Here is a 26,119-nt window from a genome sequence, read left to right as displayed (position 1 = left end):
TATAGAGATGTGTATATAGGCCTCATTTATACATATTCTTAGAGGGCTGTAAGAAGTAAATGTGTTTATATGTATAGAATTTAGTACCCATGGCCAGGTGTGGTGGCTCATGCCTGTAATATCAGCACTTTGGGAGGCCAAGGCGGGTGGATCACTTGAGGTCAGGAATTGAGAGCAGCCTGGCCAACATGATATGAAACCCTGTTTCTACTAAAAATACAAAAGTTAGCCAGGCATGGTGGTGGGTGCCTGTCATCCCAGCTACTCGGGAGGCTGAGGCAGGAGAATCGCTTAAACTTGGGAGGCAGAGGTTGCAGTGAGCTGAGACCGCGCCACTGCACTTCAGCCTGGGCGGCAGGCTCTTTTTTGAGACTCTGTCTCAAAACAACAACAAACAAACAAGAATTTAGTACCCAGGCTGGCTCAGATGTTGATGGCTACTGTTGTGAATCTGGCTCTATGGGGAACAGTTGCTTCATCACTCTTAAAAGACAAGACACTCCTAAATTATCTACCATGCTGTTTTATTTAGAAAGCCTCAACATGATTGATACATTTAATTTAATTTTTTTGAGACAGAGTGTTGCTCTTGTCCAGGCTGTAGCGCAATGGCACCATCTCAGCTCACTGCAACCTCTGCCTCCTGGGTTCAAGCAATTCTTTTGCCTCAGCCTCCTGAGTAGCTGGGATTACAGGTGCCTGCCACCATGCCCGGCTAATTTTTGTATTTTAGTTGAGATGGGGTTTCACCATGTTGGTCAGGCTGGTCTGGAACTCCTGACCTCAAGTGATCCACCTACCTGGGCTTCCCAAATTGCTGAGATTATAGGCATGAGCCACCTCGCCTGGCCAATACATTTAAATGTGGGATTAAATATTCACATCTAGTTCAAGTGTTCTCATCTGTACTTGAAACTAAAACTTGATAACAAGGCATAAATACTGTATTAGTCTGTTTTCATGCTGCTGATAAAGACATACCCGAGACTGGGCAATTTACAAAAGAAAGAGGTTTATTGGACTTACAGTTCCACATGGCTGGGGAGGCCTCACAATCATGGCAGAAGGTAAAGACGAGCAAGTCACATATTACATGGATGGCAGCAGGCAAAGGGAGAGCTGGTACACGGAGACTCCTGTTTTTAAAGCCATCAGATCTCGTGAGACTTATTCACGATCACGAGAACAGCACAGGAAAAACTCATCCCCATGATTCAATTACCTCCCACTGGGTTCCTCCTGGGACACATGGGGATTGTGGGACTTAATTCAAGATGAGATTTGGGTGGGGACACAGCCAAACCATATCAAATACTGTTTAATTTGAGTCTAGGAGAAATCTTAAGGCCTTAAACTTAGAGAGACTTTATAAAAGCAGAGGCTAGCTCCATCTGGACTGTTTATTCCTTCAGAATATTATGCCTACTTGTATTCCCAATGCCTGACTCAGGCCTCTTCCACAGTCAGTGCTCAATGAATACTGGTAAGGAAAAAAATGGTTCATTGAGGAGATTTTTGCAGTAATTCAGGTGACTGATGACATTTGACCTTTGTGAATGAATCTCCAATTCTACAATTGGGTGGATTCTCTACTATAGGTAAAAGGGGAAGAGGACGAGAAATATTTCCTGTTCTCTCAGTAACTTTCCAAATAACATGTCATAAGAAGCCTCCTCATTCTACTCTCCAACATATTAAAAGCCTAAGACTGAGCCAGGTGCAGTGGCTAACGCCTCTAATTCCAGCACTTTGGGAGGCCAAGGCAGGGCAATCTCTTGAGTTCAGGAGTTTGAGACCAGCCTGGGCAACAAAGTGAGACCCCCCCCGCCCCCCTCCGCCCTGCCAACCCCCTCCATCTCTACAAAAAATTAGCTGGATGTGGTGGCATTTGTTACTAATCCCAGCTACTCAGGAGGCTGAGGTGGGAGAATCGCTTGAGCCTGGGAGGCAGAGGTTGCAGTGAGCTGAGATTGAGTTTGTGCCACTGCACTCCAGCCTGGGCAATACCGTCTCAAAAAATTAATTAATTAATTAAAAAAAAAAAAGGCATAGGTCCATAGCCCTTTAGAACTGGAAGAACTAGGCCAAGCCCATCATTTGAACTGAGCCTTGACAACTATTAGCCGTCAGCCATTTATGGAAAGTCGCACAGTACTCAGGACTGGAAGTCTGGTCTTTGAAACCTGTCAGTCCACGGTCATTTAACCTGCCTGTTTGTAAAACAATGTACTGTTACTTAAGTATACTTTTTAATAGGAAAAACTGAGTGTAAGCAAGAGTATCAAAGTGGTGTTCTGATGCCTGCATTCAGCTTCTGCAGCGTGTACTTCACAGGCACAGGTGCTTAGGACGTTGCCCCGCCGAGACTGTAGTTCATGTCCCTCCTACCACCGGCTAACGCCGGTAATGCTGACCTGGCTCCATTATTCGTATTAATTTATTTAGCTAGCAGGGGAACGACTAGGTAATGCAGTCTTAGTTGCTAGAGAGGAAGAGGCAAGACTCCGCTGGCGCCCAGCATCAGAGCGTGACAACAAGCAGGACCGGAGGTTGGGAAAAAACACAGGGACAGAATGAATGTGTGCATGGGGGAGCTGTGCTGGGGAGAGGGCAAGAGGCTGTGATCAGATTATCTGAGGTTTCATAACTTTTATATAAAGACCAAGGAACCAAATGAAAACCCAACTCTTCCAGGGAGTCCTGGAAAGTTCGAAGGACCTCGTTTGAGGGAGCGAGTCCCCGCAGCTCGCGTCCGCATCTCCCCCGCGGTTCCCCCAGGACAGGGGCCGCCCCAACCCGGGCGCGCTGAGCCCGGCCGCGCCCCTAGCCCCTTCTCTCTGTGCCTCCTCGGCCCGAAGGGAAACACAGGCTCGAGCAGCACTCGGGGCTCATCCATCAGCCGCGGAGGCAAAGGGGGAGGAGAAAGGAGGCGGGAGGCGGGAGGCGGGAGGAGGAGTTTCTGGGCGGCCGAGAGCCCCCGGTGGGGCCGGCGGAGGAGCGCCCTTCCCCCCGCGCGCTGATTGCTGTGGCGTCCTGCCCGTCCCCGCCCGCGTGTGTGCGAAGGAGGGCGAGTGCGCCGGGTCGGCCTGATGGGGGTAATCGAGGGTTTCGGGGACGCCGAGCGGCACTTTCCTCTTCCCAGTGAGTGAAGGAGGGCAGTCGGCGGCTCTCGCGCCCCGGCCACTTTCCCTGCGCGATTCCCGGAGCTCCCTGCAGGAGGTGAGAGTCCCCAGCGGGTCCGGATGGCGTAGTTGTGCCGCGGCGCAGCAGCTGCCCGAGCTCGCCGCCGCCGAGCGCTGGGCGGGGAAACTTTCCGCCGCTTTCCTCCAACTTGCCGCGGGTGGATCTCCGCTGGACACACCGCCTGTGAGGTACGTGCCGGCCCAGCCCCGCGGCGCTGCAGCCCGCCCGGGCTGTGGGGTCTGCAGGCTGCGCGGTGCCCGTCCGCGCGGCGCGGGCTGCCAGTGCCTACTTCCCGGCCAGGGTCGCTCCAGCTTCTGGGACCTCCGCGCTTGGGAGGGCGGCGCTGGTGGGGGAGTGTTTACGCTCCGGGGAGCGGGCACCGGTGGCCAGCGGTGCGTGGGGAGCGGCCGCACGGGCAGGCAGTACTCCGGACGATGCGCAGTGCTGGGGAGGAATTCTCCACGCCCGCCCTCACTCTTCCTCTCCGCGGGTCCTTGTGACCCCTGCGGGGCGCGGCGGCCACTTCCCTCCGGACGCGTGACAGCGTCGGTGGGAATGGTTTGTTGTGGGTTCGCAGTCAATTGCCGTGGCCCAGGCTGTGGCTCCCGGACTAGTGCACGGACGCGGTTTGCGTTCCCCGCGGACCGCGCCCTCAGGGTGCCTTGCGGGCTGCGCCGCAAGCTGCAACTCGGCCCCCCCACGCAGAGAATGCGCCCCGGTTTATTTTGAAGGCTCTTTTCTGTATTCATTTGGTTAGGATAAACTTGGAAATCTTGGACTGTCGCTAGAAGAATCTGCTTGCAGAGTTGATCTTATTAGGGCATTTGCCCCGCTCTGCAGAATCGCATAGTGTCAAGAGCGGACGTGTCAAGCATGAATTACCTTGGCAAAGTAGAACTTAGTGGATTTGGTGTCCTCACAAAAAGCTGGAAGAAGAAAACCGTTCAATTTCCCTAGCTGTGAAGTGGGGATAGTAGTACTTGCCCCGTAAAGTTGCTGTGAGCATCGAATGATTTAATGTGTGTAAGGTGCTACAACAGTGCCTGGCACAGAGTAAGCACCGCACGGAGGTTAGCGCTGCTTGCCGTTAGCCCTGCGGTGGCAGGATAGGAGCGACGAGGGCAGAGGATAGTAGGAGTGACAGGCTGTGCTGGGGAACCGGGCGTATTCTGAGTTTTACGTCCTTCCGAAGAAGTGAGCGGTTTGGGAGAAGTCTCCACAGGTAGTAAAAACACGTCAAGACCATTTCTTCTTCCTAAATGGTACTCAGACTGCAAACAGTGATTTCAGTGTGAACTCAGTTGTTTCTTTTGGATGATAATAACAGCTAACGTTTAGTAAGCCCATACTATGTGCACTTAATCCTCACAGCATCTCTGTGGGAAAAGCACTATTAATAACCTTATTTTACAGATAAGACACTAGAGGTTAAGTTACTTGTCCAAGATCATACACAATTTTCTGTTAGTTCTGACTCCAAAGCTAGCTTTCTCCCTCGAGAGCGGCAAGTGCAGGCCGATTTGTATGTACATAGATTTGTGTGCATAGCCCATGCATCTTCTCCCATCTTTCAGCTTTCTATTTGAGCTGAACGCATATCTCTTGAAACACACATAAGGTATCTGTGATGAATTTAGGTGATTTTACATACTTATGAGGGTGCTGAATTAAAGTTCCTCTAACACTGGCCCCAAATAATTATAAATAGAACTCTGACTTATATTAATTAACATGGATTTTTTTTTGTGTGTGTGTGACAGAGTCTCGCTCTGTCCCCAGGCTGCAGTGCAGTGGTGCGATCTCGGCTTACTGCAACCTCCACCTCCCGGGTTCAAGAGATTTTTCTGGCTCTGCCTCTCGAGTAGCTGGGACTGCAGGCGCGCACTACCACGCCTGGCTAACTTTGGTATTTTTAGTAGAGATGGCGTTTCACCATGTTGGCCAGGATGGTCTCGATTTCTTGACCTCGTGATCCACCCACCTTGGCCTCCCAAAGTGCTGGGATTACAGGCGTCAGCCACCACGCCTGGCCAACATGGATTTTTATTCTTAATTTCTTTTATTAATTCTCCAGACATTGTTGATCACCATTACTTGGCTTCCTTAGGAAACAGCTTGGGGTTGGCACAGGAGGCAGGGAAATAATTCTTACCCCCTTAAGGGCTATTAACATGAAATTGATTTCATGCCATTGTGTCAGTTAAAGGATGTTGCTCTGTTTCTTGCTGTTCTTTGCTTTTGGCTTTATTTCTGCATTGTTTAGTGTTTCAAGGCTTAAGCTTTTTTTTTTTTTTTTTGGCCCTTCGGTTTGTCATTTGTCAACTTTAATTTTTCCTGTTTTGATGGAATCTGACCGTTACATGGCAGCTTTGCCTAACAACTGTTGATTCAGCTCATGTTTTTAAATATAAAAAATCACCAACATGCTTTTGAACCCCAGCACTTCAAAGGCAACCCCTGGGGAGTTCATTGTTATTTTGAATATTAGTCAATAGGGGGAGCATAACACACTGTTGATATCTGTAAGGCGCATAAACCCGTTTTTAGAGTATTAAACATATATTTTGAAAAGGGAGGGCAAAATATCTAGCAAAATAACCAAGTTGCTTTTGGAGTTTATAATGGAGGACTAGATTTAATTTGAACTGATTAAGAATGACCTTGAGGACAGGGCCTGTGTGTTGAATATATGTCAAGAACGCCATGGTGGCTGGACAGATAATAAACACACATACAGTTTTTTTTCAATTTGTTTCCGTAAATGGTGTTTAGGCCAGGCACAGTGGCTCACACCTGTAATTCCAACACTTTGGGAGGCTGAGGTAGGAGGATCACTTGAGCCAAGGAGTTTGAGACCAGCCTGGGCAATATAGTGAGACCCCATCTCTTTAAAAAGTGAAGTTTGAATGTAAACTAATTTTGTGTAGTTTGAATAATATTTCAACTTATCTAGTAGAACTGGAAATCCAGAGGAATTTGTTGTGAATGCTTTGTAATGATCCTCATTTGTCTTTTGTAGAAAACTGAATATAATGAATTTGTTCTCAGGGAGGTTGGTGTGTTCACAATCCTGTCATCATCTTTCATTAACATCTTCTAAGTGCAAGACAATAGGGGATCAGTAATCCTAAATAACACCAGTTCTATTGCTGTGCATTCCTCAGAGGCTTATGTTAATATTCAAGTATAGTAATAGTTCAGATGTATCATATTTGATACTAGTATAGGTGTGATATGTCTATGAATACTCATACCTGTAAATATAAACAATAAGAATAAATATGCTTGGAAAATCAAACTTGACTTTTAAAAAAAGTTTTTGGCTGAGTGTGGTGACTCATGCCTGTAATCCCAGCATGTTGGGAGGCCGAGGCAGGTGGATCACTTGAGGTCAGGAGTTTGAGACCAGCCTGGCCAACATGGCGAAACCCAGTCTCTACAGAAAATAAAAAATTTGCCGAGTGTGGTGGTGCACACCTGTAATCCCAGCTACTCCAGAGGCTGAGGTGGGAGGATCCCTTGAGCCCAGGAGGTGGAGGTTTCAGTGAGCTGAGATCGTGCCACTGCATTCCAGCCTGGGAGACAGCGAGGCTCTGTCTCAAAAAAAAAAAAAAAGGTTTTTAATTTTTGTCTGTAGTTTTGTAGGCCAGTTTCCTTTCTTGTTTCTTGCATATTATGTAGGTTTTGTTTTTTTTTTTTGAGACAGAGTCTCACTCTGTCACCCAGGCTGGAGTGCAATGGAGCAATCTTGGCTCACTGCAACCTCTGCCTCCTGGGTTCACGCCATTCTCCTGCCTCAGCCTCTCGAGTAGCTGGGACTACAGGCACCTGCCACCACGCCCAGCTCATTTTTTATATTTTTAGTAGAGATGGGGTTTCACCGTGTTAGCCAGGATGGTCTTGATTTCCTGACCTCATGATCCACCCGCCCCGGCCTCCCAAAGTGCTGGGATTATAGGTGTAAGCCACTGTGCCCGGCCCCGTATTATGTAGTATTGATTTACCTTTATTACATTTACCACGTTAGGGTCCCATGGATCCTATTTTAAAATAACTTTCAAAATTAGTCTAGTCCCTTCTTTTTAAATCTTAGCATTGCACTTACACTACAGAGTAGCATTTATTTAGGATCTCATTTAGTCTTCTATGCTTTGCTCTGGTTTACTCAAGTAATTCAACAAACACTTATAACCTCCTACTCCCTACTAGGCTTATGGTTCCTGGTCTTGGAGCTTGGCAAATTAATTGTCCTTATTCAGTGCTCTGACAGCAGGGGGGCCAAAATGCCTTCAGGTTGCTTAGGGGTTTCTTACAGAAAGCCTTTCGTTTGCTTGAAGGAAAGTGTTGCTCCATTCTTTTTTTTTTTTTCCCTTCTTTTTAAGACTCAGAGGAATTAATTTTTCTCTCTTGCATGCAAACTTGGTTGTGACTTGTGAAAGTCAGGTGAGTGCTTGTTTTTCTGAGGGCAGAATCGGAGCCTAAGAGCCCAGGGAACTCAACTGTCCTTTGAGTTTTAAGAAGGTGATCACTGCTGACTTCTTTAGTATATAAGTGATGACCAATTTCCTGGGTTCAAAAATCTATGAAAGGACCTGACTTTACATTTTAAGATTAACAGACAGAACAGTTAGAGCTTAGACAGTGGCTGTGTAAGTAGCAACTTTGCTGAAATATTTTGCCTGGATGATTCTGCTCTGTGGTCATTTTGAATTACCCCTGTTCTTGATAATTCATTTTGAAATGTATTTTTTGTGGTGCTTTCATTGCTGTTGGTTAAAAATTGTAATTGTCAGATTTATTTTTAATTTTTATTTATTTACTTATTCATATAAAAATATATAAATATATGTAAAATCTTACATATATAAAATCTAATATATAATCTAAAAATATGTATAATATATTTTATATATGTATATTTTGAGACAGAGTCTCACTATGTTGCCCAGGCTGGTCTCGAACTCCTGGGCTCAAGTGATCCTCCTGCCTCATCTTCTCAAATTGTTGGGATTACAGGCATGAGCCACTGCTCCTGGCTGTCAGATTTATTAGCTACTAAAGGACAGTCTTCTTTTTCAGTCTTAACAGTTATTTAAAAGTGATTTTATTGCCATTTCCGTCAGTCTACTGGAGCATTTTTCTTATATTTTTAAACTTATTTAAAACAATTGTAAATTTTAAAAATGTTAACTTTTTTGAAATTTGCATAACTTGAGTTAGATAAATGTTTTTAGGGACCTTTAATGTAAAAGCAATCTTGTATTGCCACTAGGAATATAAACAATTTGGAATTTAACAGTGAATATAGGTTATATGAAAAGCTAACCTTTAACACATAACAGTGAGCCTTCAGCAGATTGAGTGAGGGCATTTCTGTAGGAAGAAAATTAAGTGTACCAAGAGCCATAGCAGTAATTTCTGTGGTTCTACATCTTCAGAGTAACACTTGGAATGATAGCATTGTTTCTTTGCAGCATTTCATAAAACACAAGCTGTTGCTAATTTGTTCAGTTTCTAGTCAAGCTGAAATAAATCAACACAGCTTGGAAGGGACTTACAAGAAGGATCTGGGTTCATTTCCTGGGCTCTGTCCATTTCTAGATTTCTTATTTTATATCTTTTGAAATAGTACATTTGTTTGTTAACTAACATTGAGCTTTATTTTCTCTGCTTGCAAAGTCCTTGCTTAAGAATCAGCACAAATTTCCAAGCATTCTTCCTCCCCTCTTGAATAATGATTTTGATGTCTTGCTCTCTCAACCGAAATGTGTTTTTGAAATAACATTAATATAAATTCTGCATGAGGCTACTCTCATTTGGAACTTATTCTTCATTTTTTATTCTTCAGTTTTTCAGGCCAAAGATGAAGACTTAATAGGCTGACAACTGCTTATGAGGGATAGAGACCATATTTAAAACAGAAGGTCTGGAACAAGAGCCCCAGAACGATGCCTTCAGGCCATCCTAATGTGCCCTGCTGAAGATAATTTTTTTGGTGTGGAGGGGGGCAGGACAGGGAGCTTAATGTCTGGTTTTTGTGCTGGTGTTTCTGTTATGTTGAAATCTTCTTCCAGCCTGGGAAGAGGATTTAGTTATATGTAGAGCCTGGCAAAGTTGATTTTTAGACTTAGATTTTAATGGTTTTTTTTTTTTTTTTTGACAGAGTCTTGCTCTGTCGCTTAGGCTGGAGCGCAGTGGTGTGATCTTGGCGCACTGCAAGCTCTGCTTCCTGTGTTCAAGCGATTATTGTGCCTCAGCCTCCCAAGTAACTGGGATTACAGGCGGGGGCCACCCCTCTGGCTAATTTTTGTATTTTTAGTAGAGACCGGGTTTTGCCATGTTGTCCAGGCTGGTCTCAAACTTCTGGCCTCAAGTGATCTGCCCTGCCTCGACCTCCCAAGGTGCAGGGTTTACAGGTGTGAGCCACCACGCCCACAAGCCGACTTTAATGTTAAACTGTTGCCAAGATAATAATTTAGAATTAAGTCTGAAATGTTAGCTCTATCGTTACTTAAAAAAATGGTTATAAAGAAGCGTATACTCTCTGGACATTGGACTCGTAGTGAAAGGGGCCTTTGGAGTTGGGTGCTGTTTGCAGGAGGATGAAACACCTGCTTTTCTGTCCTTCCAGGCATATAATTCATTTCTCTGGTATATGCCGAAGGTCAGGTTTTTTGTGTAAAATTGCTGATGGATCATTTGTAAAAACACATTTAAGTTGATTAGTCCTTGAAAAATGATCTTTAGAAAACAGTCTTTACAGATACTAGTCCTTGAGCTTTCCTGTGGATCAGATTGCCTTGGGCGAAGGTCTGCAGTTTCACAGGCATGACTCACTACCTTTTATAGGTGAGAACATCACATGGGCCAGGTGGAGGGTCTAGTAGAACTCTGGATTTCTTTTTAAATTTGTATCATACTATTTTGCTAATGGAAACTTGACGAATACTTAAATCCATCTGGCAAGTGAAAAGGGTCCCTTTTGGGAGTATTCGTTTTGTTAGCATTTTTAGTGATTTATTGTTTTGACAGTGTGATATTGGTCCTTGGATGCAAAAATACTCTGGAGACTATTTGGAAATTTCATTTTATAATTAACTAACTGTGTGATAATTGCTGGAGCATAATGTGGCTTTTTTTTTTTCCTTTTCTTTCTTGGAAGGTTATTTGAGGTGAAAAACTTAGATTCTAATCACAAAGCCTTGTGTTCATGTGGTGCCCTGAGTACTTTTGTAAGATACTCACTGTGTTACTGTGAGTTATCTCTTTTATGGTTTTTTCTTTAAAACAAAACTCTTCTGACTCCCCATAAAGAATAAGTATCTCATTTTGTTATATTAGATTTTGTGCAGTTGGCTGGCAAATTAAATTTAACTTTGAGGGAAAGCACCATTGACTCATTACATACATTTTGCATCATTGCAGTATAAGGTCTTCCCTATGTGTGTGGGAGAAGTTTCTGATCTAAATGGGCATGTTTCCTATTGCTGGTCTATCTTTTTGCCAAAACCTTTCTGAATAGACATTCCTATTCATTTTCTTATTTTCGAGACTTTAGAGAGATTGTTACTTGGTATGTATTCGTGATAAATCATCTGAATCCTGAAAAAAAAATACTTAGGCCAACAACCCATTTTGTAAAGACACTTGTCTTTGAGCTTTTAAGCTGTCATACTCATTATTCATTACAATAGCTGTACAGCCATTGGATGTATCATGTTTTTTTGACACAGGAGCTAGGGGAAGGATGACCTACTAGTTGCATTTCACATTTTTCCATATTTATATCTTTTTTCAATTTGTGGCATCTTTATTTCATTGTTAGAGTGGTTGTTCTCTAAGATGTTCCAGGTTTTAATTTCATTCACTGTGTGGGCTAAATAAGGAGCTTTCCTGTAGAACCAATTCTACTAAATTCCTGAAAATGTCAATTAAAAATTAGCCAGGCGTGGTGGTGTGGGCTTGTAGCTTCTCAGAAGGCTGAGGCAGGAGGATTGCTTGAGCCAGGAGGTTCGAGGCTGCAGTGAGTCTTGGTCATACTACTGCACTCCAGCCTGGGTGACACAGTGAGACCTTGTCCCTGTCCCCACCAAAAAGAAAAAAAAAGAAAATATGAAGAAAAAAGAAAATGCTTCCAAAAGGCATCCCATCTAGATACCATGCTGGTGAGGGCTTTTAGTCATGTTTGGGTGGGAGATAGCTGAACACAGAGCAGGATTTCAATGGGTAGGGAGGCTAGGAAAAGGAGGGGAGTGTCTAATTTGTTGGGAGAAAATCCACTTTTGCATGATAATAAGGGATTTAAGTGTTTTCTTTGGAGTTAATATATATTTCAAGTAGGTAGATAGGTAAGATGTTTGCAAAAGAAATTTTGCTAAGGTTGAGGTTCTGTAGTTGGCAACTCTTGTAACCCTGAAGATCCTGTTCTCTAAAGCCAGGAAAAAGTAGTCTGTTTCCAATTATGTATCACAAAAAATAGTGAAATTAAGCCAAGAAAAATGATCATTTGGGAGTTGGATTGCTTTTTTTGTAGAGGGTAAAGGAGAAAGGACTGTAGACACACATTTTAAAGAATCTGCTAGTTTTTCTGTTGGCTTTCAGATTTTTCTCAAATACTCTGTATTGGAAATTAAGAATAATTTTAGGATTAAAGGCTTTTTCCTCCTTCGGCTTCTTTTCGTTTCTCAGAGAGCAAACAGAAGAACATTTAGGCAGTTTTTGCTGACATGAAGGGGTTTGGGTCCAGTGTTCTGGGACCCAGCTTGTTTTTGGTAAAGCCTTTTCCTGCCTAAATGGTCCCAGGTTATGGGCTCACAGCATCATGCCTTGTAGTGGTGCTATGGTTTTTGTTATGTGAATTTTTTTTTACCATGCTTTGAACTGAAATGTAGTCCCTGCTGCCTAGCATTATTCTGCTGGAGGAGAAAATTAGGGATGTTAGTGTGGGAAAGGTATGGAGGTGCGAAGCCTAGCATTTGGATGATGTGTGGGTGAATCTATTGTCCTCAGCACTTGTCAGAAGCCAACTAGCCTTTCCGGATGCCTACTGCTAGTTTCAGGATTAGTGGTCCTGTGAGACCTAGGTGTTAACTAAGAAATCTCCTTTCCACCGCCAGAAGATCACCCCCGGCAGGTCTTAGTTCCTGTTTCTCATACCTTACACCTCCACAGAGTGTTGAATAAGACTTTCCTGATGCTACATAATCTTTGATAACTCTTAGTCTTGTCACTGAGGCTAATGTGTTTTAGCTCTTGGTGCTTTTCTTCTCACCTCCCATTTACTCTCCTGCCTGCTGCTGGCTCCCACGCCCACCACACCCCCATGAGGTGCTAGAAGAGGTGCGAAGTGCAGAGTGCAAAGTTGCATTTGCTGCTTTACTTTCCTTTTTCCCCCATTTTTTTTTTCTTGGTTTCCCTGAAATGAGTTCTCCTGGTTTTCCTCTTATGTTCCAGATGTCTCTTCAGTCTTCCATTTCGTTCTTTTTTTTTTTTTTTTTTTTTTTTGAGATGGAGTCTCACTCTGTTGCCCAGGCTGAAGTGTATTGGCACGACCTTGGCTCACTGCAATCTCTGCCTCACGGGTTCAAGCAATTCTCCTGCCTCAGCTGCATACTCCCACCCCCCGAGTAGCTGGGATTACAGGCGTGCACCACCACGCCCAGCTACTTTTTGTATTGTTAGTAGAGATAAGGTTTCGCCATGTTGGCCAGGCTGGTCTTGAACTCCTGACCTCAGGTGCTCTACCTGCCTCAGCCTCCCAAAATGCTGGGATTACAGACGTGAGCCACAGTGCCCAGCCCAGTCTTCCTTTTGAATGCTTGATCCCTATGGGTTGACATTTTCCAAGGTTCCATTTTCCTTTCCTCCCCTCTCCTTCCCTCCCTTCCTCTTTTCTTTCTCTTGTCTTGAGTTGCTCATATTTCTGTGCTTCAATATCAACAGCTCCCAGTTTTTTCACACCCATATTTCCAACAGCCTCTCAGACAGTGCCATCTGGTTTTTCTGTAGGTTTTTCTATTATAGTCCAAAAGCCACCATATTACTTCTCTGTGGTCCATAGTCTCCACAGTGTCACCTTCTATATTTCCCATGTCCCTTCTTCTCTGTGGGGGTTCTTGCTTACTCTTCCAGGCTCTCACTGCTGCCAGCTCCTCTGGTGGGGCTTCATGTGGCTCCTCCTGGCAGGTGCTTGTCTTGCTGACTCATGAGAATGTTTTTTCTTCCTTCGGCAGATTCCCTAGAGCAGGATCGAGTCTTACCATCTTGGTATCCTAGGTGTGTACCATGGGCCTGGTTTATAGATATATTGAAAAATGGAGGCCGGGCGCGGTGGCTCAAGCCTGTAATCCCAGCACTTTGGGAGGCCGAGACGGGCGGATCACGAGGTCAGGAGATCGAGACCATCCTGGCTAACAGGGTGAAACCCCGTCTCTATTAAGAAATACAAAAAACTAGCCGGGTGAGGTGGCGGGCGCCTGTAGTCCCAGCTACTCGGGAGGCTGAGGCCGGAGAATGGCGTGAACCCGGGAGGCGGAGCTTGCAGTGAGCTGAGATCCGGCCACTGCACTCCAGCCTGGGCGACAGAGCGAGACTCCGTCTCAAAAAAAAAAAAAAAAAAAAAAAAAAGGAATTCTTCATTTCAGCCCACTTCAGTTATGACTTTGGGGAAAGGTCAGGCTTACAGTTGATATAAATTATAGCTATAGAAAAGACACAGGAAATCAACTCAGAATCATAGAGTTTAGGGTTAGAGTGGGGCTTAGAATAATCTTCCTTAAGTTTCTCTAAAGATGAGAACAACCAGAGAACGGTGTTCCCCTCCCTGCCCTTCTGCAACCTGGTTCCCACCCAATAGCCAGAACGATTGTGATAAACCCTAAGTCAGATTCCTTCATTCCCTTGCTTAAGACACTCTAGGCTGGGAGCAGTGGCTCACGCCTGTAATCCCAGCACTTTGGGAGGCTGAGGCAGGCGGATCACAAAGTCAGGAGTTTGAGACCAGCCTGGCCAGCATGGTGAAACCCCATCTCTACTAAAAATACAAAAAATTAGCCTGGCATGGTGGCACGTGCCTGTAATCCCAGCTACTCGGGAGGCTGAGGCAGGAGAATCGCTTGAACCCAGGAGGTGGAGGTTGCAGTGAGCCAAGATTGCACCTGCACTCCAGCCTGGTGACAGAGCCAGACTCCGTCTCAAAACAAAACAAAACAAAAAACACTCTACTGTTTATTCTTGCCTTTCTCAGAATAAAAGCCAAAATTCTCACAGTGATCTGTAAAGCCCTGCACAACGAGCCCACCACTCTCATGCTGGTGACCCAGTTGACTTCCCTCTTGTGCTCTCTAGGCTGCTCACTCTGCTCCAGCAGCCACGCCTGATTGTTGGCCCCTGAGCACGCCAGATACGCTCTGTCTCAGGGCCTTTGCACGTGCTGTTTCCTTTGCTTGGAATGTTTTTCCCCAAATAGGTACAGAGTTCGCTTTTGTTAGGTCCTTATTCAAAACAGACAAACCAAAACCTCACACACATACTTTGTCTCTCCCTTTTCTGCTTTGTTTTCTTAGCATTGGTCTCTATGTAATATATAATTATGTATCTTGTTTATAGTCTGTTTCCTCTAGCTAGAATGAAAGCTCCATCAGGGCAGGGATTTTTATGTTTTGTTCTCTGTTGAATACCCACACCTGGAACAGTCCTGGCATGAAGCAGGCACTTGATAAACATTATTAAATTAATAAATGAATGAGAAGCATCATTTTATGACTTTTTTTTTTTTTTTGGGACAGGGTCTCACTCTGTCACCCAGGCTGGAGTGCAGTGGCACAATCTTGGCGCACTGCAACCTCTGCCTCCTTGGGTTCAAGCCATTCTCCTGCCTCAGCCTCCCAAGTAGCTGGGATTACAGGCACATGCCACCATGCCCAGCTAATTTTTTTTTGTATTTTTGGTAGAGACGGAGTTTCACCATGTTGGCCAGGCTGGTCTTGAACTCCTGATCTCAAGTGATTCACCTGCCTTGGTCTCCCAAAGTGCTAGGATTACAGGCGTGAGCCACAGCGCCCAGTCCATTTTATGGATTTCTTATAGCCCCAGTTATAGGTGCACTCAGGGCATTAAAAAGGGAAAATTGGGCCAGGCATGGTGGCTCAGGCCTGTAATCCCAACACTTTTGGAGACTGAGGACAGGAGTTTGAGACCAGCCTGGCCAGCATGGTAAAAACCCGTCTTTACTAAAAAAATACAAAAATTAGCTGGGCTTGGTGGCAGGCACCTGTAATCCCAGCTACTCGGGAGGCAGAGGCAGGAGAATTGCTTGAACCTGGGAGGCTGAGGTTGCAGTGATCTGAGATAGTGCCACTGCACTGCAGCCTGGGAAACAGAGTCCCTGCTTACAGGGACTGTAGTTGAGGTGGGAGAATAGCTTGAGCCAAGGAGTTTGAGGCTGCAGTGAGCTATGATCAAGCCACTGCACACCAGCCTGAGTGACAGAGTGAAACCCTATCCCCCTCTCCCACCACCCCCTCAAAAAAAGAGAAAACCATCAGATCTCGGGGAAGGAGAATCTGATTTTTAAAAAACCTCATTTAAGACTCGTTAGACTAGAACACTGACCTCTTTTTCATTGTCTGACTGGAAGCAGCACCCGTGGGTCCCCCCATCCTTACAAGTGGTTTGGGAAGACTCCCATTTTATGTCTAACAGGCATGGGCTTGCTGAGGTTTCTCTCTGCCTGTGGTTTGCCCTTTAACCTAGCAGGCTACAAAGATGAAAAGCAAACACAACATTAAAGAAAAGAGCTAGGGAAGAGGGCAGGGGGAAACAGGGCAGAATTTCCTTGCAGCCCTGACATCTTGCCTTGTTTCTGTGCCCATCCCCTTGTCTGGTCACACAGTCCCATCCAGAGCTGCCTTGCTTGAGGGCTATGTTCTGTCTTGAGACTTTTAGGCCAGATGACTCTTGAGGAGTTTTGCTTTGATGTTCTAATTTCTTTGAAAATAAATCTTAATTTTAGGCAAAAAGGACATTGGAGAATGGATTATTTAAAATTAAATTACCATCTTTTGAAGTGAAGTTTTAACCCTTCTCAAGATAAGGGGTTGTCACTGAAATTTCTGCTTGCTTCTGCTGGTGGTGCTAGTGGGAAGTCAGGATTGGCAGGACCCCGTCTTGTGAAACCAATACCTTAAATCCACGGGGTAATAAATTCAGCTCTGAAGAAGTGTCAGACTCTTGTGGGTAGGGATTATGTGGAATGGAGTACATAATTTGTATTAGTGTAATAGTAAAGTTAGAGGAATTTGCCTCCTGCTCTTATTGAGATAACATCGGCATGGTTCCTACAGGGATAGGAAGCCCAGCCAAGAAAGTCAAAGGCTTAGGAGGAAGCTATTGGCCATGTACAAAGCCTGCAGTGTCATTCACCCTGGGATTCAAAGCTACCACATTGAAAATAAATTGTCTGGAATGGAACTGAGTTATCAGTGAGTAGTTAAAAATAATCATAGCTACCATTTCCTGAATTTCTAACAACATACTAGGGAGTAACTGCTTTATTTATTAATTTAATCATCATAACAACCCCATGAAGGAGATAGAATCATTATCTCTACTTTACAGATCAGGCGTGGAACTTTAAGTAAGTTGCCCAAAATTATATTGCTTAGAAAAGTCAGGTGGGGGATTTGAACTCAGGTAGGCTGTGGGGGCCCCACACTTTCCACTATGCTATACTGTAGTCTGCTTCTAGGACAAACCAAGCATGCTCTTACCTCAGGACCTTTGCATTCGCTATTCCCACTGCCTGGGAGGTTTTTCCTTTAGATTTTGTTGTAGCTTTGTCTCTTACCTCTGTGCTTAAATGTTACCTCGTCTGGGAGGCCCTCTTTGACCACCCTGTCTAAAATAGCATCCCTCCTGTCATCACTCTCTCTCCTTAACCTGCTTTATTTTCCTTTCCTAGGTCTTATCAGGCCTTGACATATTATTTGTTTGTTGTCTGTCTGTCCCTACCTTTAGAAGGTAAACTGTGTGAAAACAGGGTGTGTTTAATTTGCTGCTATGTGCCCACCTCCCTGAACAGTGCCCAAGACAGGGTAGGTGCTAATAAATGTTTGTTGAGTGAATGAATGAAGTCAACTAAAACTGCTGATCAAGGCCTGCCACCCTGGTTTCAGAACAAAATAATTTGTCCCTTGTGTCAGATCTCGTCAGACTACCCACCACCAGAAAGTGAGAGTCCATGCAGGGCCTGGTTGATATCTACAGTGGCTTAGTAATAGGCACAGTCCCTATCTTTTTTTTGTAAGTCAGCTGTTTCTGGAGGATTCCCTGTTTGTAGTGGTTAAGAGCATGGGCGTGGAATTACACAGACCTGGACTTAAGTCCTGGTGCCAGGATTTATAAGCTGGTGACTTCGGGTTGCTTAGCATGGTTTTTTTTTTTTTTGGTGACAGAGCAGAGTCCCACTCTCTCTGTTGCCTAGGCTGGAGTGCAGTGGTGCCATTGTAGCTCCCTTGCAGCCTTAAACGTCTGGGCTTAAGTGATCCCCCTGCCTCAGCCTTCCAAGTAGCTAGGAATATAAGCATGCGCCACCATGCCTGGCTAATATTTGTGATTGTATTTATTTGTATTTTTTTTTTTGAGAAACTCATGATATTCAAATTATTTTTATTTTTTCTATGTTTCCCAGGCTGGTTGTGAACTCCTGGCTTCAAGTGAGCCTTTGGCCTCTGCCTCCCAAAGTGCTGGGATTATAGGTGTGAGCCACTGTACCCAGCCTTGCTTAGCATCTTGAAGCCTCACTTTTCTCACTACAAAATGGAGTAAAGGGCATCTCTCTCCTTGGGTTGTTGATAGGATTAAATGAGAAATTGTGATATACATGATAGGTGTTCAATAGGTGATAGCTGAGACATTATGTGGGTTCAGAAGAAAGCAGAGATGTCAGCTTCTGACAGGAAGGGGAATAAAGTATAGACACTTGATCAACCACAGAATAATTATAAAGCAGCATGTGGACAAGTCTTGGCTTTGCAACTAAGTAGCTGTGTAAAGCTGGGCCAGTTGTTGAGCCTTTCTAATTTTTGGTTTGCTAATCTGTAAAATTAAAGGGTCGGAGTAGATACTACCTATTTCTAGCATTCCAAGTTGGCTCTGACTAGAAGATAATGTGGAACGAATTATACACAAAATGTTAAGTGACAGAATGTTCACAGTAGGATGGGATTAATCAGAAGTCCCTTTTAGAATGAGGTGAGGACCATCAGTAGAGTTCTTAGACTTTGAGAAATAGCATAAAAATGGCAGATTGTGATACAATGGGCAGATCTGACAAAATTCAGGCTTTATGTGTGCTTACATTGTTGGGAAGATACTGCATTTAAATAATTTTTGTTTACATAAGTTATATATTAAAATAGCTAATGTAGTATTAATATTCTATTTATTCTTACGTTGTCAAGTTGAATATTTTTCTTGGATAACACTTTCCCGTTTTGTGAAGTTATTCCTGCTAGCCTTTACATAATTATGCATTTCAGATTTCTACAAGTGTATTTGAAGTCTCATTTTCTAGAAGAGATTCAGGATTATTAGTCCATGTAATGACAATTATAGTATGATATAGAATAGAAGATTTTCTTATTTAATTTCTTCATATTAGAGATGAAGGAAGTAGGACCCAGAAGGTCTGAGCTGGTAAAACATGCTGATGGTTGCACTCCTGCCTCCTTTTTCTTTGAGGATGCCTGAGGTTCTCGTGCACAACTCTTATTTGTTATCGAGAAATGTTCTAATAACTTATCCTGCTGTACTATTTTTTCTGTTTTCTTTTTTTTTTTTTCCTTTTTTTTTTTTTTTTTTGAGACAGTCTCGCTTTGTCGCCCAAGCTGGAGTGCAGTGGCGCTATCTCGGCTCACTGCAAGCTCCGCCTCCCGGGTTCACACCATTCTCCTGCCTCAGCCTCCTGAGTAGCTGGGACTACAGGCGCCTGCCACCACGCCCGGCTAATATTTTGTATTTTTAGTAGAGATGGGGTTTCACCGTGTTAGCCAGGATGGTCTCGATCTCCTGACCTCGTGATCCGCCCGTCTCAGCCTCCCAAAGTGCTGGGATTACAGGCGTGAGCCACCGCGCCCGGCAGTTTTCTTTTTTTTTTGAGACAGAGTCTTGCTCTGTTGCCCAGGCTGGAATACAGTGGCATGATCTCAGCTCACTGTAACCTCTACCTGCCGAGTTTAAGTGGTTCTCCTGCTTCAGCCTCCCGAATAGCTGAGATTACAGGCATGTGCCACTACACCCAGCTAATTTTTGTATTTCTTGTAGAGATGTGATTTCACCATATTGGTCAGATTGGTCTGGAACTCCTGACCTCAAGTTATCTGCCCACCTTGGCCTAACAAAGTGCTGGGATTGCAGGTGTGAGCTACAGCTCCTGGCCTGTACTATTTTTATTGTAGTTTACACAGTAGTTTTTTATACCTGTAGTCTACTGTGGTACCTTCATTAGATGCCCACTGTCAGCCAAGTGTAGGTAGACTATGATCTGCCTTGCTGGAATTAAGACAGTGGGAAAGCCATACCTGGAAGGAAATAATTACGTAGTAATTACAACCTGAAGGGTTGGAGGGTTGGATTGTACTGCGTTCTAGGTGTCCAAGTTTAACTTGGTCCAAGGGAATCAGAGGACGCTTTCTTAAAGAAGTAAGGCTTATGCTGAGACCTAAAGATGTTAGAAAGTGACCATCCTAGGGACCATGGAGGGATGTTGAGTTCTGATATAGTGAACATCACTTTTGGAAGGTGAGGACTTGGCCTTTTTGTGGGACTGAATTGACACTAGTGTGGCTGGAGTGTGCGGAAGATGAGCTTGGACTAACTAGACAATGGTTGGTGGCCATGTGAAGTTTTGCTGTTTATCTCAACAGCAGTGGGCAACCATTGAAGAGTTTTAATTCTTAGTGTTTCACATGCCTGGGCTGTAAACCACCAGACCTGGCGCACTTTTAAATTTTTTGTAGAGACAGCGTTTCACTATGTTGTCCAGGCTATCGAAAGCTTTTTTCAATGGCCACGTGCTTGCTAGGGCCTGAGGGAGGATGACTGTTGTCCTGAGAATATTCTGATATGCTGAATTTTGCTTGAATAATTACAGCTTTATGATTTAAACCTTTCTGAGGACAGCTGATTCCTCACTCTAGGTAGCTTGGCTGGTTTGGTGGCAGTGCCAGATTGAGTTCCATAGCCCCTAGGCCAAACCCCTGCGGCTAACTGGGAATCATCAGATAGAATCGAGAAAGACCCTGCAGCCCGGTCCCTGTAACTTATACCGGAAATGTTGAGGCAGTGGCTTCACCCCCATTTGAACAGTTTGCTACATTATGAGTATCTTTAGAACCTGTACCTTGTATGGAATTTGGAATCATTATTTTTTGGTGATGGAGGGAATTTTTGAAATTCTGGATGATAAAGTCTAATCTCCAAAATAACACAAAATTTGCTATAAACAACTTTCTGTTGCCTTGCTACTAGTAGTTTGCTTATTTTCTTTTTGAAAGTCTAGGTATATTTTAACCGTAAAAATACCAATGACTATTATTTATTTAAAATAGACTGTGTGGGGCCAGGCGCAGTGGCTCACACCTGTAATCCTAGCACGTTGGGAGCTGAGGTAGGTGGATCACCTGAGGTCAGGAGTTCGAGACCAGCCTGGCCAACATGGTGAAACCCTATCTCTACTAAAAATACAAAAATTAGCCAGGTGTGGTGGTGCATGCCTGTAATCCCAGCTACTTGGGAGGCTGAGGCAAGAGAATTGCTTGAACCCAAAGGCAGAGGTTGCAGTGAGCTGAGATAGTGCCATTGCACTCCAGCCTGGGCGACTGAGTGAGACTCCATCTCAAAAAAAAAAAAAAAATTAATAAATAAAATAAAATAGACTGTGTGGGCCATGTATTGTTTTAGGTACCATGCCTAATATTCTGTCTCATATATTATAATCAAAATATTGCTACCATTTTACAGATGAGGGAGTGGTAGGGGCTAAATGACTTGTCCAATGTAACACAGCTGGGTAAGCCAGGGTTTGAACCCCCAAATATAGTTCTTTATTAATTGTAGCTTAAAAGCAGACACCCTTATAAATGAAAAGCTACAGAAACCTTTGGATGCAAAAATCTTAAATGTGAAAAGGTGGTTCTTAGAGTATTGCAAGGGTGGGTGAAAAAGCCATCCTGGTTTGTGAGTTTGAATAAAACATGGTCTTTTCCAATTTTGTGAAATGTATCAACATCCACCCTCCCTTTTTCCTGTATTTTGCTTGGGAGTGAGGTGTGTTGTGCTTGGGATAGATGGAAGGGCTTTTAAGGACGGACTGAAGTTCAGCCCTAAGGAAACCAAGGCTGCTGGGGCCAGATCTGTTGATCATGCTCCCAGCCAGGAATGAGGGTGGGCCTGCTTTGGAGGGACAGCCCACCTCACCTCTGAAGGCAGCTGGCACAGAACAGGTAGAGTGGAGTCAGGCTTCTCTGCTTTCCTCGTACCCTCTGTGCCTACTGCCTCCCCCGTGCCTACTGCCTCCCCTGTGCCTACCAGTACAGGTAGTTCCAGAGTAATCTTCCTCCTTTCTTTTCCTGCCACTGGCAGCCACAGAATGTTGGGACTTTAATCTGACACCTCAGGATAATAAATCTCTTTGGTAGAAACAGCTTGCTAATGATAAATGATAGTTTTAATACTGTACGTGCACAGTCTCATTTGATTCTTGCAACAACCCTGTGATGTAGGTAAATTTCGTCTGTTATAATCTTTACGAAGGAGGAAACTGAGGCTCCATTCTGATCTAAACCTCCATCCTTTCTTGTCTGACATGCTGTGAGAATCTCAACTGATTGTCCAGGCACTCTGGCCTCACTTCAGTCTGTTCTCTGTACAGTGTGAAGGAAATCTTTAATAATCCCATCTGATCATGCCATTCCCTGTTTAAACCCCTCCTTGAACTTATTCCTCTTCTCTTTCCCTTTTTGTTCTGCAGCTCTCCTCCCTCCTGTAATGCTTCCTCTGCCTGCAATATCATTCCTCACCTGACTTTTTAAATCTTCACTTAAACTCAAGTTGCAGATACTTTTCTTTTAGAGCTCTGATTATATCGTGTAATTATATATTTGTGATTATTGTCTGTTTATCTCACCAGCTTTTAAGCCCACAAGGGCAAAAAACATGTCTCTTTGGCCATTGCTTAGCAGAGTAAGCAGTAAAGATTTGTTGAACGGAGAAACTCAGGAAATTAAATGTCTTGCGTGAAGTAGTAAATGATATTTTTACTAGGATATAAGCTCCCTGAGGGCAGGATTTTTGGTGTCTTTTTTCATTGGTATATCCCTGGCATCTTGAACAGTGCCTGGCATGTAGTAGTAATATTTATTGAATATTGATTGTGCTTGGATGTGAGTCCAAAGATTTCTTATCCAAATCTAGGACTTTTTCTCCCTTTGTGCCAAATCTGTTTGAAGATGGGGATTAGTGTAGTTCTGATTCTGAATCATCTCATGGATGTAGCCAGGCCATGTTAGCCATCTAAGGGGAAGCTACTAATTTTTTCTTACTGGCTCTTAGCCTATTGCCAGACATCCATTTTGCCACAGTTTTTCTCTTAGATGCAGCAAGATTTCTCTCCTCACCTTAGGGAATATTGTACCCAACTAGATCCTTTTGAATATTGGTTTAGAACATGATGGTTTTAAGGATTCATTTGGATGGGATTTTTTCAGCGAATCCTGGTCTTTACCTGTGCACTCTTTTGGGTCATGAGGGCATGAGGGGCAGTGCACTTAATGGACTCAGAAATAAACCCAGGGGATCTCTGAAATTAGCAGCGCATTTATTTATGTATTTATTTATTATTTAAAAAAAAACCATTAAGTCTCCGAATTTTCTTATGTTATTGATGAATACTAAGTGTTCATCAACTCATCAAAGTTCACCTACCTTTTAAATGGAACATGTTGCTTTGAAATGTGGGCAAAATGACTATTATTCCAAATTGCTCTTTCACGATCTCAGAGTATCCTATTTATATTTCTACTTTTTTTTTTTTAATACTTTAAGTTCTAGGGTACATGTGCACAATATGGAGGTTTGTTACATAGGTATACATGTGCCACGTTGGTTTGCTGAACCCATTAACTCATCATTTACATTAGGTATTTCTACTTTTTTTTTTAAGTGAAAGCAAGTTTATTAAGAATGTAAAGGAATAAAGGAATGGCTACTCCATAGACAGAACCTATATTTCTTTCTTTCTTTTTTTTTTTTTTGAGATGGAGTCTCACTCTGTTGCCCAGGCTGTAGTGCAGTGGCATGATCTCGGCTCACTGCAACCTCCGTCTCCTGGGTTCAAGTGATTCTCCTGCCTCAGCCTCCCAAGTAGCTGGGATTACAAGCACGCACCACTGTGCCTGGTTAACTTTTGTATTTTTAGTTGAGCCAGAGTTTTGCCAGGTTGACCAGGCTGGTCTCGAACTCCTGACCTCAGGTGATCTGCCCAGCTCGGCCTCCCAAAGTGCTGGGATTACAGGCATGAGCCACTGCACCCGGCCAGAACCCATATTTCTAAAGAAAGCATTTAGTTCATAAAGTCCAGAGATTCTTTGAGGTCAAAAAGTCAGGATTCGGAGTCCCTGGTGTTTACAGTCAGTGTGGTAGAACCTCACAGAAGAAAAGAGGAGTTTATATTTCCTTAGTTTTATCAAAGCTACAACTTTTCGGAAGCCTTCAGTCCATCCAGCATTCTAATTAGGAAACTGATTCCTAAGTTGGGTGTTAAGGCACTGAGGTGTACAAGTTGTGGCCAAAACTGGAGTTCAGCTGAATGAGAATGACACGCTTCCCTTTTGCTTCCCCTCTGCCTTGGGAGCCTTTCACCACACTGGGGAGATTAGACAAAAACCTTCTGCAGTTTATTTTCTTTTTGAACAAGTTACATTATGGAGATAATTTTAAGCTAAAAGAAGAAAAGCTCCCTTTTTGTTACAAACAGCAGTGTGCAGTTTCAACTTGTCCAGGACTTCCTCAGAGATGTTTTAAGATCCGGTGTAAACTTGCTGTGGTTTGCCTTTGGGCATCAAACTGTTTAGCTTGGCTCTATTATATTCGTAATTGCTGCATTTTAATAATTGCCCAATATTCTTGTCAGCAATTTGCAGCCTATATTTTTAATGGAACCATTTGCCTTTCTTTTCCACAGGTTCTTTCAGACCTGGTTTAAACCCCTGGATTAACGCAGCACAGACCCTCAGACCCACTGCAGCTGTAGGCAGGGTGACGCAAGCTCATTAAATAGTCCCAAAAGCCTCGTGCCGCTTACAGTTTATGTGCTTCGTAAAATCCTCTGGGAAGTCATCTTCTTCTGAGATCTCCTTACAGGGTTTTGCTTTATAAAAGTTGTCTTTAACATTTGCTGAAATAGCATATTCTTCCAGAGAGGTTTTTCCTTATCAAAATTATTACATAGGCAGGAGGCACTATAGTTCTTGTAAACCAGTTCACTAATTTAGGGAATCTAATATTCTGAAGGGAAAAAAATAGACACAGATACTCTTTGTGGTGGTTTAATTTTTAAGTTAACAGAGAAGATTTCCATGTGATCAGAGTTGATGTGGAATTATGGTGACAGAAATGTTGGACTTTGAGGGATAATTAAGTCAGTTTAATGGCTCCCAAATTATCTCTATAATTTAGTCAGCTTTTGAGACAAGCTGTGTCATTGATGACTTATGCCTCAACTTGACTGGTAATTTTGTTCTTTTAGTGAGTCCACTCTTTAGCTTATCTCCTTTTGTCTGTTGTAATGTTTGTTTTTCACTAAACAAAAGTTTGAACTGGATTTACAGTAGCTAAGACTTACATAAATAACTATACCTTAATTTCTCCACTTTATTGGTATAAATACCTCAAAGAGAATGGACAGGTAGTGATACAGTACAGTAATCATAGCTAACATTTATTTGGTTGGTTTTTATGTGCTAGGGATTGTTCTAAGCATTGTGTATGTATATTAACTAACTGAATCCTCACAACAGCCTACCATACATTTCCTACCACAGGATATGTTCATTCATGAAGAGTTCATGAAATGTTAGTTGCCTAACATTACCACTGGGGCAGAGTGGATTCACACCCAGGCAGATTTTTTATCTTTATCATCATCCATATACTATTCATACTAGGATTTTAATCACTAACATATATCAAGATTGAACCATAGTGCCTCCTGCCTATATAATAATTTAGTTTTAAGACATATCTAAGAAATTCTTTTTGAAATTGGAACTTTACTGTTATCATTTCTGGATAGGTAATACTTGCATATGTTATTAATACAAAACCCAGAAGGGAATTCAGTGAAAAGGCTTCCGCTCCCTCCCACCCCTGTCCTGCAGTCACCCTATTCATAGGCAATGTTACAATTGCAAAGAGCCATTTTAAATATCTTTCTCTTTGACAATTGATGCAATAGACTAAGACCATTTAATTACAAACTCATTAAAAATATTTTTTTTTGTACTGTATCTTCACTCACCCACATTGGCTTTGTCTCTGAAGGTAGCGGGCAGCTCCTGTTGGGTGATATTTCCTGAGTGAAGATAATAAGGCCACAACCCCCAGGTGTGTGAGATGGCGCCTGGAAACTCCACCATTCTGCCTTTTCCAGGACCTAGATCAGGGAAGGTCTTTGCACTTTTACCCATAACTTTTATTCTTGATGAGAAGGAACCATGCCTGGAGCATAGTAAATGCTCAGTAAATGTTTGTTAATTGAACTTCTGTGAGTTGTGCCAGGCTCAGGGATAGAGGGCTGGAAAAATATGCTTTGGAGTGTCTAAATCAGTAACCATTAGGGCCATGTGAGGAATATTCAAGTTAGGCAAACCACCACAAA

The 26,119-nt window shown here is 43.4% G+C and overlaps 1 protein-coding gene across 3 annotated transcripts in view; it reads left to right on the top strand.

Annotated features, from left to right (window-relative positions):
• Positions 1–2,974: 2,974 nt before the first annotated feature.
• TGFBR3 (transforming growth factor beta receptor 3) overlaps positions 2,975–26,119 on the top strand; it is a 205,985-nt gene continuing 182,840 nt past the window's right edge. For 2 of the 3 annotated variants that reach the window (XM_009212810.3, XM_003892184.4), the window contains exon 1: positions 2,975–3,371. The gene's annotated coding sequence lies outside the window, so the exon portion shown is untranslated. The remainder of the gene's footprint in view (positions 3,372–26,119) is intronic. The other variant, XM_009212807.4, reaches the window with a different exon arrangement.

This window comes from Papio anubis, chromosome 1 (assembly GCF_008728515.1).
Source record: "Papio anubis isolate 15944 chromosome 1, Panubis1.0, whole genome shotgun sequence".
Taxonomy (NCBI): Eukaryota; Metazoa; Chordata; class Mammalia; order Primates; family Cercopithecidae; genus Papio; species Papio anubis.
Note: the sequence above shows the minus strand (reverse complement) of the source record. Positions and strands in the feature narration are given on the sequence as shown.